This window comes from Rhinopithecus roxellana, chromosome 6 (assembly GCF_007565055.1).
Source record: "Rhinopithecus roxellana isolate Shanxi Qingling chromosome 6, ASM756505v1, whole genome shotgun sequence".
NCBI lineage: Eukaryota > Metazoa > Chordata > Mammalia > Primates > Cercopithecidae > Rhinopithecus > Rhinopithecus roxellana.
The window spans coordinates 42,932,149-42,949,235 of record NC_044554.1 but is presented as its reverse complement, the minus strand read 5'-3'; the positions used below and the strand labels follow the sequence as shown (position 1 = coordinate 42,949,235).

General features: G+C 44.0%; 1 protein-coding gene and 1 pseudogene across 2 annotated transcripts in view; one reads left to right on the top strand and one right to left on the bottom strand.

The window, feature by feature from the left end:
- CALN1 (calneuron 1) overlaps positions 1–17,087 on the top strand; it is a 614,621-nt gene that overhangs the window by 458,005 nt on the left and 139,529 nt on the right. The gene's annotated exons all lie outside the window — the stretch shown is intronic.
- On the bottom strand, positions 1,936–2,124 carry LOC115898392 (annotated as a pseudogene).

Below are 17,087 nucleotides of genomic sequence, written 5' to 3'. Positions count from 1 at the left end.
CCTGCCTCGGCCTCCCAAAATGCTGGGATTACAGGTGTGAGCCACTGTGCCCAGCCAATGTTTTCTTATTTTTTATTTTTTAAAATAGAGATGGGGTCCCACCATGTTGCCCAGGTTGATCCTGAACTCCTGGACTCAAGTGATCCGCCTGCCTCGGCCTCCCAAAGTGCTGGGATTACAGGCGTGAGCCACTGCACCCGGCTTAGCGGCATTGTTTAACACCACAAAAACATCATATAACCACTGAGCTCCTCAGAAGGAAGATGGCGAAAGCTCACTGCTCAGCAGTGACTAGATTTATAACCCAGGGCTTTGGTCTATTTGTTTTAGGCTTAATTCTTGCAGATTTGAGGAATGTCAGGTTCTAAAACTTGAGTTCATCATTCCTGTCAATTCAGGGCACACCCTTACCATAAGCCCATGAAAGACACCCTGTTATTTTATTATTTTTTCTTTATCTCCATGCTCACTCCCCATTTTCATCCTGTCTATACATAGGTGTCTTTGAAAATAAATATTATTGCCAACCCCAATTTAATTTTCCAAGGTCCTGTTCCAAGCACTTTTATACACATTGTCTTCTTTCATCCTCCCAACAGCACTATGAGAAACATTGCTTTGGCCTGGCATGGTGGCTCACTCCTGGAATCCCAACACTTTGGGAGGCTGAGGTGGGTGGATCACCTGAGTTCATGAGTTCGAGACCAGCCCGGCCAACATGGTGAGACCCCGTCTCTATTAAAAATAAAAAAATTAGCTGGTGTGATGACACATGCCTGTAGTCCCAGCTACCCGGGAGGCTGAGGCACGAGAATCGCCTGAACCCCAGAGGCAGAGGTTGCCAGTGAGCTGATATCATGCCACTGTGCTCCAGCCTGGGTGACAGAGCAAGATCCTGCCTCAAAAAAAGAAAGAAAAATTCTTTTGTTGTTCCCATTTAACAGAAGAGGAAACAGAGGCGTGGATACATGAAGTAATTTTTCCAAGATCACGCATTAGCATATGGCAGCATGAGGACTCGAATCCAGGCACCCTATACGTAAAGCCTGAGCTCTATCACTCTGCAGTACTCTATCTACTCTGCATTTTAAAATATAGTGTGTTGTTTTGTGTGTGTGTTTTAAAATGTATTTGAATGTTATTGTGCAACTACTGGGAAACCAGAAAGTGTGAGACAGGTCTCAGTAAATTTAGAAAGTTTATTTTGCCAAGGTTGAGGACTCGCCCATGACACAGGCTCAGGAGGTCCTGACGACCTGTGCCCGAGGTGGATGAGGCATAGCTTGCTTTTATCCATTTAGGGAGATAGGAGACATCAATCAATATATGTAAGAAGTACATTGGTTCGGTCTGGAAAGGTGGGACAACTTGAATCAAAGGCGGAAGATTGGAATGGGGGAAGGGACTTCCAGGTCACTGACAGGTGATACACAAATGGTTACATTCTTTTGAGTTTCTGATTAGCCCTTCCAAAGGAGGCAAATCAGATATGCGTCTGTCTTCAGTGGGCAGAGGGGTGACTTTGAATAGAATGGGAGGCAGGTTTGCCCTAAGCAGTTCCCATCTTTAGCTTTCCTTACTGATATTGGGGGCCCAAGATATTTTCCTTTCATACTACAGGTATCCTTCTGTATCTTACTTTCTTCATTCTACATTATGCTTTTAAGATCTAATCACCTGCTAAAGATATCACTAGTTGATTGATTGCCACAGCGCATTCCATCACATCCATCACATCTCAGCTTACTCTTTTTTTTTTTTTTTTTTAACTTGAAGCACAAATGCTTTATTTAAAGGCACATCTCAGTTCCTGTGTGGCGGGCAAAAAATAAAATAAAGGAGCAGATCATGGCACACCATTCCCACCAGTCAAATGGTCAAACCCCACATCCAAGACCCAGTGAGGAGCCAAGCTCAGCGCAACTTCCAGGCCTCTCACTCTGACTCCAACGGGGTGAGCACGTCCCCCTCGCACACGGGGCCTTTTACATTGCGGATGCTGGAGCAGCTCATGTTGTCCATAAATTCCACATGCACCTGCGTGCACTGTCCCTGAGAGCCGGTCCTGCACAAGACCTTGATGACCCTGGCCAGCTTGATAGGCTGCACGTGGCTGGTGTCCATGACGGCAGCATGGCAGTCTGGCAGAGTCAGTTGACTGTTTTTTGTTTTGTTTTGTTTTGTTTTTTTGTTTGTTTGTTTGTTTGTTTTGAGACAGAGACTTTCTCTGTCTCCCAGGCTGGAGTACAGTGATGTGATCTGAGCTCACTGCAACCTTGGCCTCCTGGGTTCAAGCAGTTCTCCTGCCTCAGCCTCCCGAGTAGCTGAGACTACAGGTGTGTACCACCACGCCCGGCTACTTTTCATATTTTTAGTAGGGACAGGGTTTCACCATGTTGGCCAGGCTGGTCTGGAACTCCGGACCTCAAATGATCTGCCCGCCTCAGCCTCCCAAAGTGCTGGGATTACAGGCATGAACCACCGTGCCTGGCCCAGTTGACTCTTTTATGTCCCTAACGAGGGGCAGACAGAATGTCTCCCAATCCCTAATCCCCAAACATTCTAATAAACATTCTCACTCATGGCCCCTTACATACCTGTGTGAATTTCTCTAGAATATATCATTTGGAATGAGACTGCTGGCATACAAAGCACACACTGCCGTTTAGATTGATTTCTGACGTGGTGTTGCTAACCCTCTTCCCAGCAGCACAGAAGATTCTTTCTTCTCTAATTTCTCATGAACATTCATCTGACTTTATAGTTTTTACCAATTTGATGGCTGTTGAGTGGTATACCATTGTTGTTTTTCATTTGCATTTCTCTAATCGCAAATGAAATTGAACCTCTGTTCATAAACTTGGAGGCTTTGGGTTTACTTTTCTGTGAATTTCTTATTCATCTCTTTTGTTCATTTTTTATACAGGGTCTGCTGTCTTGTTATCTAGGTACTATCAGTTTTAGAGGTTTCAAATACTGCCTCTCAGTCTTCCCTCCCATCAGTTAACTTCATTTATGGTGTCCTTGTTGAACAGAAATTCATCATTTTTCTTTTTCTTTTTTTTTTTTTTTGAGACAGAGTCTCTGTCACACAGGCTGGAGTGCAGTGACGTGATCTTGGCTCACTGCAACCTCTGCCTCTGGGGTTCAAGCAATTCTTCCTGCCTCAGCCTCCCAAGTAGCTGGGATTACAGATGCCCACCACCACGCCGGGCTAATTTTTGTATTTTTTAGTAGAGACAGCGTTTCACCATGTTGGCCAGGCCGGTTTTGAACTCTTGACCTCAGGTGATCTGCCCACCTTGGCCTCAGGTGATCTGCCCATCTGCCCCCAAAGTGCTGAGATTACAGTCATGAGCCACCATGCCTGGCCAGAAATTCATAATATTGATATAGTTATATCCACTGATTTTGGGGGGCTTTTATTAAACCTTGGAGTCTTGTTTGGAAAATAATTTCATTAGACATCGACTGGATATAGTGGAGTAATTTGTATACAACTAAACTTCTATAAAGAAGAACTATAGGCTGGGTGCAGTGGCTCATGCCTGTAATCCCAGCACTTTGGGAGGCCGAGGCAGGTGGATTGCCTGGCTCAGGAGTTTGAGACTGGCCTGTACACCATGGCAAAATCCTGTCTCTACCAAAATCATAAAAAATTAGTGAGGCGTGGTGGTCTGTGTCTGTGGTTTCAGCTACTCGGGAGGCTGAGGTGGGAAGATCGCTTGAGCCCTGGAGGTGGAGGTTGCAGTGAGCCAAGATCGTGCCACTACACCACCCTGGCCTGGGTGACAGATTGAGGCCCCCTCTGGAAAAAAAAAAAAACAGAAGAAGAACTGTAAAAACTGAATAGCTAACAACAAAACAGCTGTTTCATAGTATTGGAAAGTAAAGAAGACAACTAAGACCTGAGGGTCCAAAAAGTCAGAGAAGAGTGCATTGACGCAAGCCTGATGTTTTCCACAGCATTTTACTCTCAGGAAATTTGCTATAACGAGTATAACGGTGGAAGAGAAAGCAGTGGCATTGAGATCGTGGTACTCGCTGGGATGAGTCTACAGAATTGGAGTTAATGGCTACTAAGTCAGCCTGAATGGGAAGGGCTCTATCCCAGAAGAACAGATTGCATGAAATTTCACCTCAAGGCATTCACCAACTCATAAACTATAAAATACAAGTTCAAAACATCTTTGTTTCCAGGTGCTCAAAGGATAAAAAATTAATCAGAGATTTTTGTCAGTTTCACAGTGCTGAGGAGAAAAAAAGTGGAGATCAGAGCCTGGAAAACAGGAGGAACCCTGGTGAACATCCAGGTTTCCAGTAGAGACCCTCGAAGGGATATACCCTTGAAGAGAGGAAAAACTGCGGAACTGCAGCAAAAACAACAAAGGTTTAGGAGGACACAGAGTGTTTGTGCAGCCTCTATAAGCTGGCTGAAACTGGCTCAAGGTCCGCAGTTGCTTACGTTGTTTGTAAGGTGTATCCTCTGTCCATTGGAGTTGAAGTAGTTTGGGTTGTAAATCAGCTGATAATTTCCCTGGTAGCTGCCATTGTTAGGGAGTTTGACAAGAATATGGATTTCCTAGTGGCCTGAGAAATTTAGAAATGTGCCATGCCAGCCAGGCCCTGACCTCTATCCCTAGGTATCTTTTGCGTCCTTAATGTTAGGGTCTGTCTTAGTTGATATAAGGGGGTGTCTCAGATCACAGTGTGAATCCCAGTCTCAGCTCCAACACTTCCGAGCAGTGTATTTAGGCAAATTACCTCCTTTTCTTGCCTAATTTTCTTGTCTAGGAAATGTGGGGTGGAGAGGATTATCATAACTACCATCCGTAAACTTTTTTTTTTTTTTGAGACAGCATCTCGCTCTATTGCCCAGGGTGGAGGGCGATGACATGATCTCGGCTCACTGCAACCTCTGCCTCCCAGGTTCAAGTCATTCTCCTGCCTCAGTCTCCCGAGTAGGTGGGATTACAGATGTCCACCACCATGCCTGGCTAATTTTTTTTTTTTTTTGTATTTTTAGTAGAGATGAGGTTTCACCATGTTGCCCAGGCTGGTCTGGAACTCCCAGTATCGAGTGATCCATCCACCATGGCCTCCCAAAGTGCTGGGATTACAGGCATGAGCCACCACGCCCGGCCACATCCATAAACGTTAAGTGTATTGAGACTGTGGTCACTGCTGTATCCCTGACACCTAGCATCACCTTTGGCACATGTTAAACATGGACTAAGTAGTATCCAGTATCACAAAAGATATGACCTAATATTCCTAATTCCTGACCTGATTTTCCCTTGCCTATCATTTGTGTTGCAAGAAGCTTCAAATGCATGCTGTCTCTGCCCTCTTACTCTTTTATTAGAACGTTGCTGAAAAGCTTTGATTTCCTTGCATCTTGTTTTCTTCCAGCGTTCCATTTTAGATTCATCCATTCATTCGTTCATTCACTCAATCATCCTGATGACTGAATGCATTGAATTGACAATGAAAGCATTGACAAGCATTGATTTAGTGCGGATGTTTGTCCATCTCCTGCTCTTGCAAGCCTCATGGCCCCCTACTGCTATCCCACCATGGCTCTCTCTGTTCTCAGTGGGTCTGTGGAGTCTGTGTATGGTATTTCTGTTCGTTTGTTTGTTTGTTTTCTGAGACAGAGTTTCATTCTATCGCCCAGGCTGGAGTGGCGCAATCTCGGCTCACTGCAACCTCTGCCTTCTGGTTTCAAGTGATTCTCCTGCCTCAGGCTCCCGAGTAGCTGGGATTACAGGTGTCCACCACCACACCTGGCTAATTTTTGTATTTTTAGCAGAGACGGGGTTTCACCGTGTTGGCCAGGCTTGTCTCGAACTCCTGACCTCATGATCCACCCGCCTCGGCCTCCCAGAGTGCTGGGATTACAGGTGTGAGCCACCGCACCTGGCCTTATGTACTTTAATATAATGCTCCTCTCAGTTCTTCTTTCCCCACATCTCTCAGACACACATTATGGCTGTAATTATGGGAATCTCTTGGAAGCCCCAATAATGGACCCTTCCCTGATTTTCTTACTGACTTCACTTTATTCATTTGTTGATTTATTTGCCCAGTGTTTTCCAGGTATGATTTCAGTCACCGGGGATAGAGCACCAAATAAGCAAAACATGTTCCTGTTGTCATTGTATCACAGCTTTCTCACTCTCTTTCAGGGCAGGGTAGGCACAGCTATGTATCCCTATCTGGAAATGATGGCTATGGAATGAAGGTTCCACCCCAGGGAAGAAGGCAGCCCCCATCTCTGTGATATTTCCTGAGTATCTCTGTGCAAATCTCTGTGATACTCTTGGGAACACTACCCATTCTTTGTCTGGTAAACACTTTCTCTTTCTACAAGCCCCAACCCGGATGTTGCCTAAAACCTCAGTGGTTCCCTAACCCTCCCCAGGGACCTCCCTGAGTGCTGCATAAATCTGTATTGAATAAATAGAGACAGAGATAAAAATGATGTGGTTCTGAAAAAGGGCAGTCAGATTGGTGAAAGCACAGCCTGCATTTCACTTGGGTGCTGGGTGATGGAACCTAGATTTTTTTTTTCTTCCTTAAAATTAGACCAGGTAGGAAGAAGGTATGGCTATAGCCTTCAAATATTTAAAGAGTTGGCAGGCTCACTGGCTCATGCCTGTAATCCCATCAGTTTGGGAGGCTGAGGTGGAAGGATTGCTTGAGCCCAGGAGTTTGCGATCAGTCTGGCAACACAGCGAGACCCTGTCTCTACAAAAACAATTTAAAATTAGCTGGACGTTATGGTACACACTTGTAGGCCTAACAGGCCTAACAGCTTAAGAGGCTGAGGTGGGAGGATCCCTTGAGCCTAGGAATGTAAGGCTTCAGTGAGCTATGATTGTACCACTGGACTCCTGTCTGGTCCACAGGGAAAGTTTTATACATATATACCTGCATATCTACACGTGAAATTATACATCTATACATATTACATGCATATATATATAATACATACATATTTATATGTGTGTCTGTATATGTAAATACACATACACATATTTATATGTGTGTATATATGTAGATACATACACATATAAATATGTATGGGGTTTTTTTGTTGTTGTTTTGTTTTGTTTTGTTTTGAGACAAAGTTTCACTCTTGTTGCCCAGGTTGGAGTGCAATGGTACGATCTCAGCTCACTGCAACCTCTGTTTCCCAGGTTCAAGCAATTCTCCTGTCTCAGCCTCCCAAGTAGCTGGGATTACAGGCATGCACCACCATGCCCAGCTACTTTTGTATTTTTAGTAGAGACAGGGCTTCCTATGTCTGATATATAGATTAGAAAGATAGGTATTTAAAGAGCTGCCTAATTGTATTAGTCCATTTTCATGCTGCAGATACATTCATACCTGAGACTGGGAAGAAGAGGTTTAATTGGGGTTACAGTTCCATATGGCTGGGGAGGCCTCCGAATCATGGCTGGAGGTGAAAGGCTCTTCTTATATGGTGGCAGCAAAAGAAAATGAGGGAGATATAAAAGCAGAAACCCCTGATAAAACCATCAGATCTCGTGAGACTTATTCATTACCACGAGAACAGTCTGGGGGAAACCGCCTCCATGATTCAAATTGTCTCCCTCCAGGCTCTCCCACAACACATGGGAATTATGGGAGCTACAATTCAAGACGAAATTTGTGTGGGAGACCAGCCAGACCATATGACTAATGGAGTTTGGAAGTGGGGATCAAATTGAAAAAAGCTTTCAGGAGGGTAGATAACAGGGGTTGGGGAAGAATGCCTTAGAAACAAGGGCGGTTCAGCAGACGAGACCCTAATAACCACCTTCCAGCCTTTGCTGCAGCCCCATACTGGACACATGGAATCTTCACGCCCCAGAGCCCAGTGTCCATGTTGACCTCCCCCAGCGTTTCCCGGGGACCTAGAAGATGGTTCCAGTATCATCAGTGGCCCTTCCAGCTTGGTGTACAATGCCCAAGGAGTGAAGCAAGGCTCTACGCTCATCTATTAAGCAGTCAGATTTATGCAGCCATGCTGAAGAGGCCTGAAAAGCTGTTTATTATGAAATTAAACTTTTGGTTTCTGGAAACTTTTTTCTAACTCAGCAGGTGATGCCATTAGAGTCCTGACATGGCTTCTGGTTATGCAGAGAAAAACTTCCATGGTATTATTTTAAGAACGTCCCAAATGCTCTGCACCACCTTCACCCAGCACACCTGGGAATTTCTATTACACTGACAGGTCAACACTCCCTCTTTGCCTGCACTGTCAAAACGAGGTTACAAAAAAAGCTTTAGCTAAAAGCAAAAGCTGCAGAAGGTACATGTAACCTGTAGATTGCGTTTTGTGGTCAAGCATCCCACAACCTCAATTACCAGTGGGCACTCACTTCACTCACAGCTGAAAGACGGAAAATGAAAAGCAGTGCCCCCTACAGGAGAAGGGATGTTTTTTGTTTTTGTTTTTTGAGATGGAGTTTCGCTCTTGTTGCCCAGGCTGGAGTGCAAGGGTGCGATCTCTACTCACCGCAACTTCTGCCTCCCGGGTTCAAGCAATTCTCCTGCCTCAGCCTCCAGAGTAGCTGGGATTACAGGTATGCGCTACCACACCCAGCTAATTTGGTATTTTCAGTAGAGACAGGGTTTCACCATGTTGGCCAGGCTGGTCTCGAACTCCTGACCTCAGGTGATCTGCCTGCCTGACCTCAGGTGATCCGCCCGCCTCGACCTCCCAAAATGCTGGGATTACAGGCGTGAAACACTGTGCCTGGCAGAGAGGGATGGGATGCCTTTTAATGAATCCATCTAACACTGCTGATTCACTCTGCAGACAGTCTCATTCCTGGCAGAAAGACTTCCCACTTTTTCCTTTCTAGGGCCAGAAACACTTTTTCCTTCTTTGATTTAACTCACTGCTCTCCTGCACCCTGCTTGCCCTCGGGTCTGGGAACAGCTGACACAACTCCTTTGTCAGACTCACACCAATGTTAGCAGCCTTTTGTCTAGTTGGTCCTCAGTAAATCCTCATCATTGCCTTGGCCTGGACCCCTCAAGCTTTTTCATCTACTCTAGATCCTGAGACAACAACATCTATACCAGAGCTATAGTTTGGATGTGTGTCCCCTCCAAATCTCATGTGGAAGGTGACCCTGATATGGTTTGGCTGTTTCCCCACCCAAATCTCATCTTGAATTATAGCTCCCATAATTCCCATGTATTGTGGGAGGGACTAGGTGGGAGGTAATTGAATCATGGGGGTGGGTCTTTCCTGTGCTGTTCTTGTGTTAGTGAATAAGTGCCACAAGATGTGATGGTTTTATAAACAGGAGTTCCCCTGTACAAGTTCTCTCTCTTCTCTGCCACCATGTAAGATGTGACTTGCTCCTCCTTGCCTTCCATCATGATTGTGAGGTCTCCCCAGCCATATGAAACTGGGAGTCCATTAAACCTCTTTTTCTTTATAAATTACCCAGTCTTGGGTATGTCTTTATTAGCGACATGAGAACAGACTAATAACAACCCTCAGTGTTGGAGGTGGGGCCTGGTGGGAGGTGTTTGGGTCATGGGGGCAGATCCCTCATGAATGGCTTGGTGCCCTTCCTGCAGTAATGAATGAGCTCTCGTTCTGTTAGTTCATTGCAAGAGCTGGTTGCTTAAAAAGATCCTGGCATCTCTCTTGCTCCTTCTCTTGTCATGTGGCACACCTGTTCCCCCTTTGCCTTCTATCATAAGTAAAAGCTTCCTGAGGTCTCACCAGAAGCCAAGTAGATGCAGGCACCCTGCTTGTACATCCTGCAGAACTGTGAACCAAGTAAACCTCTTTTCTTTATAAATTACCCAGCCTCAGGTATTCCTTATTCAATGCAAAATAGACTGAGATAATCAGGGACTATACCAGTGACTTCACACATCCCGTAAGTGCTAACAATCTTCCACAGTTTTCTCTATTCCACTTAACAGAACACCTTCAGATACGGGATCTAAGAAAGAACAATTCTCATTGAATATTATCTTTCTTTGGTAATTCACAATCTTTTGAGGTGTCGGGAGAACTATTTTAGCATGAGCCAGTTCCAGCCTGCAGCCCTCTTTTGTCTGGCAAATACAAGTCACATTTTTTTTAAAAATTGATACCAGCATTTTCAAATATGGAGATTCAGTGCAAAAACTCAGATTGGCTGTTCTGTAAAGAGTGAACCTACATTCCCATATGGCAGCCCCCGACTGAAGCTGCTACCTTTGCACAGACATACATATGGGGTTTCCTTGATCCTTGCCACCCCTTTTGTGTTGCAATCATCCCATGTCACTCACTTATATCACCTGCCTGGCCCTGGTGTTGATAATCCCTGGTATTGATAAACCCTACTAAGGCCAAGAATTGTCAATACTGCTTTGAACCTAGCACAGCAGGACTGTGTGACTTAGAATACCTTATTTTAAAGTCTCTCTGCATAAAATAACTTTCTCACTGGGAGATAAGCTAAGATTTATATAGAGAATTAATTCTAGAACATAAAAGCCTAGAAATGCACATTTTGTTGAGCTTCTACTGACTGCCTGGCACCAAGGATTCAGAGGTGAATTAAGACAAAGCGCCTGCCCACAAAAAAATTGTGACCTGATGGCTGTTAAGCAAAGCAACAATTTCTTTTATGATGTTGAAGTGGTGTGGTTGTCTAGGGTCAACACCCAGGGCTCATCATCTTGCACCAAGAAAATTTAGGACGTGGACACGCATGAGGAGTTTAGGAGCGGAGGTTTAATAGGCAAAAGAAAGAGAAAGGAGAACAGCTCCCCTATCTAGTGAGAGCGACTTCCCATAGGGAAGACCGTCGGGCAGCGGAGTTCACCAGATTTTGTAAGCAGGCTTGAGGAGGCAGTGTCTGATTTACACAGGACCCACAGATTGGTTCCATCAGGTGTGACATTTACATACCACGCCAGGAAGGCTGGCCACCTCACCCTAATCTTATTATGCAAATGAGTTTCCCACTTGACTGGCGCCATCTTGTCTTCCTATGGTACACGTGGCTGGCAAAGAGGAGGGAAGATGGGGCCACCATTTTGGACATGCCTAGTCCCAGGTAGCTTTTTTCTTGACGGCATTCATCTATGCAAGCTTCTAGCTTGTGTGTCTATGTCTGTAGCTTGATTTTGCAGGCTGCTCTTTGTTAGAATATGATTTGGGGGCTGCTTTTTGTTAAAAATGGCAACCTTACCAAGGACTCCTGTACCCTCACTATCTGCCTAAGTAGTTTCTTCTTAACTCCTACATCAATGTGACATGTGCACTATCTGGAATTATCAAAAGTAGTGATTATGAATGGGGAGAAGCATATCAGAATAAAAATCTTCCCAAAGCTCTCTAGATTCTAACATATACTTCTTATAGTCAGGTTGCAGACAAAAGATTCAAGTCAATATCGTTTGAAACATTTTATCACCAGGCATGATGGCTCATGCTTCTAACCTCAGCACTTTGAGAGGTCGAGGCAGCAGGATCACTTGAGGCCAGGAGTTCAAGACCAGCCTGGACAACATAGTGAGACCTCATCTCTATGAAAAATAGCTGGGCATGGTGGTGTGTGCCTGTAGTCCCAGCTACTCAGGAGGTTGAGGTGGGAAGATCGCTTGAGCACAAGAGTTGGGGGTTGCTGTGAGATCTGATCATGCCACTGTACTCCAGCCTGGGTGACAGAGAAATGAAATAAATAAATGAAACATTTATTAGGGGACTCAGGTCACAGCATTGTTGGAAAGTCTTAGCTTCCCAGAACCACTCTCCAAAGCACACTGACAACCTGGGACTCCAAGGTGGCTACCTCCAGTGGCACAACAGAGAAGCTGGTGATTCAGGGAGCCATTTGCTAAATCCAGAAGCTACCACCCTAATTGCCAGATCCATAATCACACCAGCAGTGTCATCATTCACACTGGCAAACTGCATGCCAAGTGCCCTGATTCTCTCCTCGTGTGTCTCACTTCCAAATCAAGTTTTGATGTAAAGTGTGCTAGGGCTGGCAGACCCCTGCTGCAAAGAAGTCTAAGAAATGAGTTTTGGGCCCCTCTACACTTTGGGAAGACAGATCAGAAGAATGATTATTGATTAAGCTAATCTATAATTCCTGCCACCGTAAGCCTCCTGTCATCACCCTCCTCAAAGAGAATCCCTGTCCAACCATCCACAGTTATGATTGGGATTACACTGTATCTGTCAGTAGCAACGGCTTTGGAAAAAAAGGGTTAGAACTACTGGTCTACTACCATGTCAGGAAATTACAGTCCATCAGCCAAATCTGACTCACCACCTGTTTTCGTAGGGCCCAAGAAAACCATTCTTAATGGTTTTCGGCTGGGCGCGGTGGCTCACGCCTGTAATTCCAGCACTTTGGGAGGCCAAGGTGGGCGGATCACTTGAGTTCAGGAGTTCAAGAACAGCCTGGGCAACATGGTGAAACCTCGTCTCTGCTAAAAATACAAAAATTAGCCAAGTGTTGTGGTGCATGCCTGTAATCCCAGCTACTCCAGAGGCTGAGGCAAGAGAATCACTTGAAGCCAGGAGACGGAGGTTGCAGTGAGCTGAGATTGCTCCACTGCACTCCAGGCTGGTTAACAGAGTGAGACTCCATCTCAAACAACAACAACAAAAAGAATGGTTTTCACAGATGAACATATGCTACCAATTTGATTGTAGGAAGAACTAACTTTGAATCCCAATTAAGCCAAATGTTATCCCCTCTAAAAAAAGAATTCAGTTTTTCTCATTCATGCACCCACATTTCAAAAAAAAAAAAAACACACCTCTATCATTTCTTAATTTCATCAATACAGGTATTTTTGGAAATTTGTTTTCTCTCTTATTAAATACCTTCACAGTTTCCTTGATTTATCCTTCTGGCACACAAAGCCTAAAATATTTGTAATCTGTCCCTTTGCCAGAAAACAAAGTTTGCAGACCTCTCGTCTAGAAGCATGTACAGTGTTGTAAAAGTACCAAAAGGGACATCTAAATTAGACAAAGAAGTCAGAGAAAACTTTGGCGTGGGTTATGCTGAACTTGAAAAGCAATTAAGCATTTTAAAGATGGAGAAGAGAAGGGAAGGAGTTTCAAGACCCCAAAAACAGCATGTGAGAAGCACAGAAGAGTTTCTGGAACTGGGACACCAGAATATACACACGCGAGAGAATGGAGTTGGACCGCTTCGTTACACCAAACACAACAATTAACTCAAAATGGATCAAAGACCTAAATTCAAGATCTGAGACGATAAAACTCTTAGAAGTAAATATACGAGCAAATGTTCATAAAGCACAAGGGACCCAAGATAAAATAGGCAAATTGGGCTTCATCAAAATTAAAAAGTGTATTGAAAATAAAAGAGACACCATCAAGAAACTAAAAAGACAACCCACACCATGAGGTGCATATATTTGCAAATCATATAGCTTTATAAAGGACTTGTGTCTCGAATGTATAAAGAACTCTTTCAACTCAGTGATAAAAAGGCAACACACAGAAAGGATGGACAAACGATCTAAAAAAGACACTTTTCCGAAGAAGATATACAAAAGGCCAGTAATCACATGAAAAGGTGTTCGACATTAAGTCTTTAGGGAAATGCAAATCAAAGCCATAATGAGTCACCATGCCATCCTGCTAGGATGGCTATATTGAAAAAGACAGATAGCAGTAAGTACAGTTGGCACTCTGTATCCGTGGGTTCTGCATCTGTGGATTCAAATAACTATAGATCAAAAATATTCCAGGAAAAAAATTGAGTCTGTCCAGAACATGTGCAGATTTTTTGCCTTTAGTCACTGTTCCCTAAACAATACAACAACTATGTATATAGCATTTACATTGCATTAGGTATTATAAATAATCTAGAGATGATTTAAAGTATACAGGAGCATGTGCATAGGTTATATGCAAATATGACATCATTTTATATAAGATACTTGAGCATCCATGGATTTTGGTATCCATGAGATGTCCTGGAACCAATCCTCGCAGATACCAAGGGACAACTGTACTAGAAAGGATGTGGAAAATTTGGAACCCTCATCCACTGCTGCTGTGAATGCAAATTGTGCAGCCAATTGGGAGGACAGTCTGGCATCCCTCAAACAGCTGAACAATTACCGTGTAATCTATCAGTTCCACTCCTGGGTGATACTGAGAAATAAAAACATACATTCACAAAAACCATATTACCAGGAAATTCATAGCTGCATTGTTCACAATAGCCAAAAAGTGGACATCACCCAGTTGTCCTTCAGCTGATGAATGGATAAACAAAGTGGCATGTCCATACAATGGAATATTATTTATCAATAAAAAGAAATGATTCACAATAGCAAGGACGTGGAATCAACCTACATGCCCATCAATGATAGACTGGATAAAAAAATGTGGTACATACATTCCATGGAATACGATGCAGCTGTAAAAAGGAATGAGATCACGTCCTTTGCAGAGGCATGGATGGAGCTGGAAGCCATTATCCTCAGCAAACTAACGTAAGAACAGAAAACCAAGTACCAATATTGCATGTTCTCACTTGTAAGTAGGAGCTGAATGATGAGAACACAGGGATCCATCAAGGGGAGCAACACACACTGGGGCCTGTCAGAGGGCGGGGAGTGGGAAGAGGGAGGGCATCAGGAAGAACAGCTAATGGATTCTGGGCTGAATATCTAGGTGATGGGATGATCTGTGAGGCAAACCACCATGGCACATGTTCAACTATGTAACAAACCTGCACATCCTGCACATGTACCCCTGAACTTAAAAGTTGGGAAAATAAATAAATATTTTAAAAAATGAAATTCTTATACATGCTACCATGTGAATAAAACATTATGCTAAGTGGAAGTAACCAGACACAAAAGGTCACATATCATGTGATTCCATTTACATGACACATCCAAAATCGGTGAATCCATTGAATCAGAAAGCAGGGGAGTGGGTCCCTGGTGGGAGAGCAGTAGGGGTTGCTGGCAGGTTTGGGTGGGCAGCAGGGTGGGGGGGTAGATCAAGGTGCAGATCAAGAATGTTTCTTTTTTTTTGTATTTTTAGTAGAGATGGAGTTTCGCCATGTTGGTTAGTCTGGAGCTCCTGACCTCAAGTGATCCCTCCACCTCGGCCTCCCAAAATGTTGATCATATAGGTGTGAGCCACTGTGCTGGGCCTAGAATATTTTTTTGTGGCGATAAAATTGTTCTAAGATTAGTTGTAGAATCTGTTGTTGTGATGATGGCGTAACTCTGTGACTATACAAAAAACCATTGACTTGTATACTTTAAGCAAAAGATACAGTGTGTGAACTATTACATAGGTGCAAAAGTAATTGTGTTTTTTGCCATTAAAAGTAATGGCACTCTGTATCCACAGATTCTGCATCCATGGATTCAAGTAACCATGGATCAAAAATATTCAGGGAAAAACTTGTGTCTGTACAAAACACGTACAGACTTTTTTTTTTTTTTTTTTTCTTTTTTTTTTTTTTGCCATTAAAAGTAATGGCAAACTTTTCTTGCACCTCTCAGAGAATTGAAGCCCCAGGGCAATGGGATGGCCTGAAATCAATGGAAAGACAGGCATTCCCAAGGAGAGATTGGACACAACCATTGAGTCATCTATGGGAGACCAAGGAGGAAGAGAGGCCAGGTGCCATACAGTGGGAGAGAATCATTCAGTGAAAATTTTAAACAAATTTCTAAAGTCGTGGGGTGCACTTGCATGAGAATATAGGTTCGTACCCACTTACAGGGTCTTCTCCATGGACCTCTGTTGTGCACTCACAAGAAAGATTGGTGAGGGGGCAGGAGGTGAGAGAAAGACTTCCTCCATATGGAGGACAGAGAGGAGATGAGTGTCACTTCTGTGGCAAAGCACAGATTCTCACCAAGGTCGTTCCTCTAAGGATCAAAAGCCTTAGGATGCTGGAGAAGGGTAGCAAACCTTGTGGTCACTAGGGTACAGGTAAAGACCATTGCAGTAAGGAAGCAGAAAGAAAAGGGAAGAGTCTTCCATTCCAGAGGGTTGGACCCAGGCCATTAAAGATCTCCTACCCCTGGGGAAAGAGCAAGAAACTCTCCCATTCACAAGGGCCACCAAAGATTCAAGACATCATTTGGCTGCTACAAGGATTACAGAGAAAGCCTGATCTGCAAGACTTAGGGACACAGGGCCTTCCTAGGACCAAGGCTGGACTGGGAAAACAGAGACCTGACCCCTCCTATACACCACTACTAGACCAGCAGGCACCAAGTAACAGTAGCAATCTATCACTGAGAGAAGAGGAAGAGCATAAAAAAGGGACCTTCTCTGAGGTACAGACACACAGAGAAAGACGAAAGCTAAGGGTTAAACAGGAATATTAGAAACAGCTTTCATGCAACACATACCCCATCCAAAGAACTAGATTACATTAAAAACATTTGAGGCTGGGCACGGTGGCTCATGCTTGTAATCCCAGCACTTTGGGAGACTGAGGCGGGTGGATCACCTGAGGTCAGCAGTTTGAGACCAGCCTGGCCAACATGGTGAAACCCCATCTGTACTGAAAATACAAAAATTAGCCAGGCTTGGTGGTGCACGCCTATAGTCTCAGCTACTCAGGAGGCTGAGGCAGGAGAATCACTTGAGTCCAGGAGGCAGAGGTTGCAGTGAGCCAAGATCGTACCAGTGCACCCCAGCCTGGGCAACAGAGTGAGACTCTGTCTCAAAAAAAACACATACAAGAAATTTGAGACTGGTGGTACACTGAAGGTATGCCTTCAGTGATCTAAACCCAGATCAATTCCAGTAGACTTTTCTTTATGTTGGCAGACCAAGCAAAAGCACTGTTTACTTTATTCTCTACTCTCATACCTCACAGTGTTCATGTATAATAAAAAGTTAGAAGACAAAAATGCAAGACAGAACAACTCACTGTCAGGAGTCAAAGTAATCAACAGAACCAGACTCAAAGATGACAAAGACGTTGGAACTCTCGGGAAATTTAAAATAGCTATGATTAATATATTAAAGGCTGTCATGGAAAAAGTAGACAATATGCATGGTGGAGAATTTCAACAGA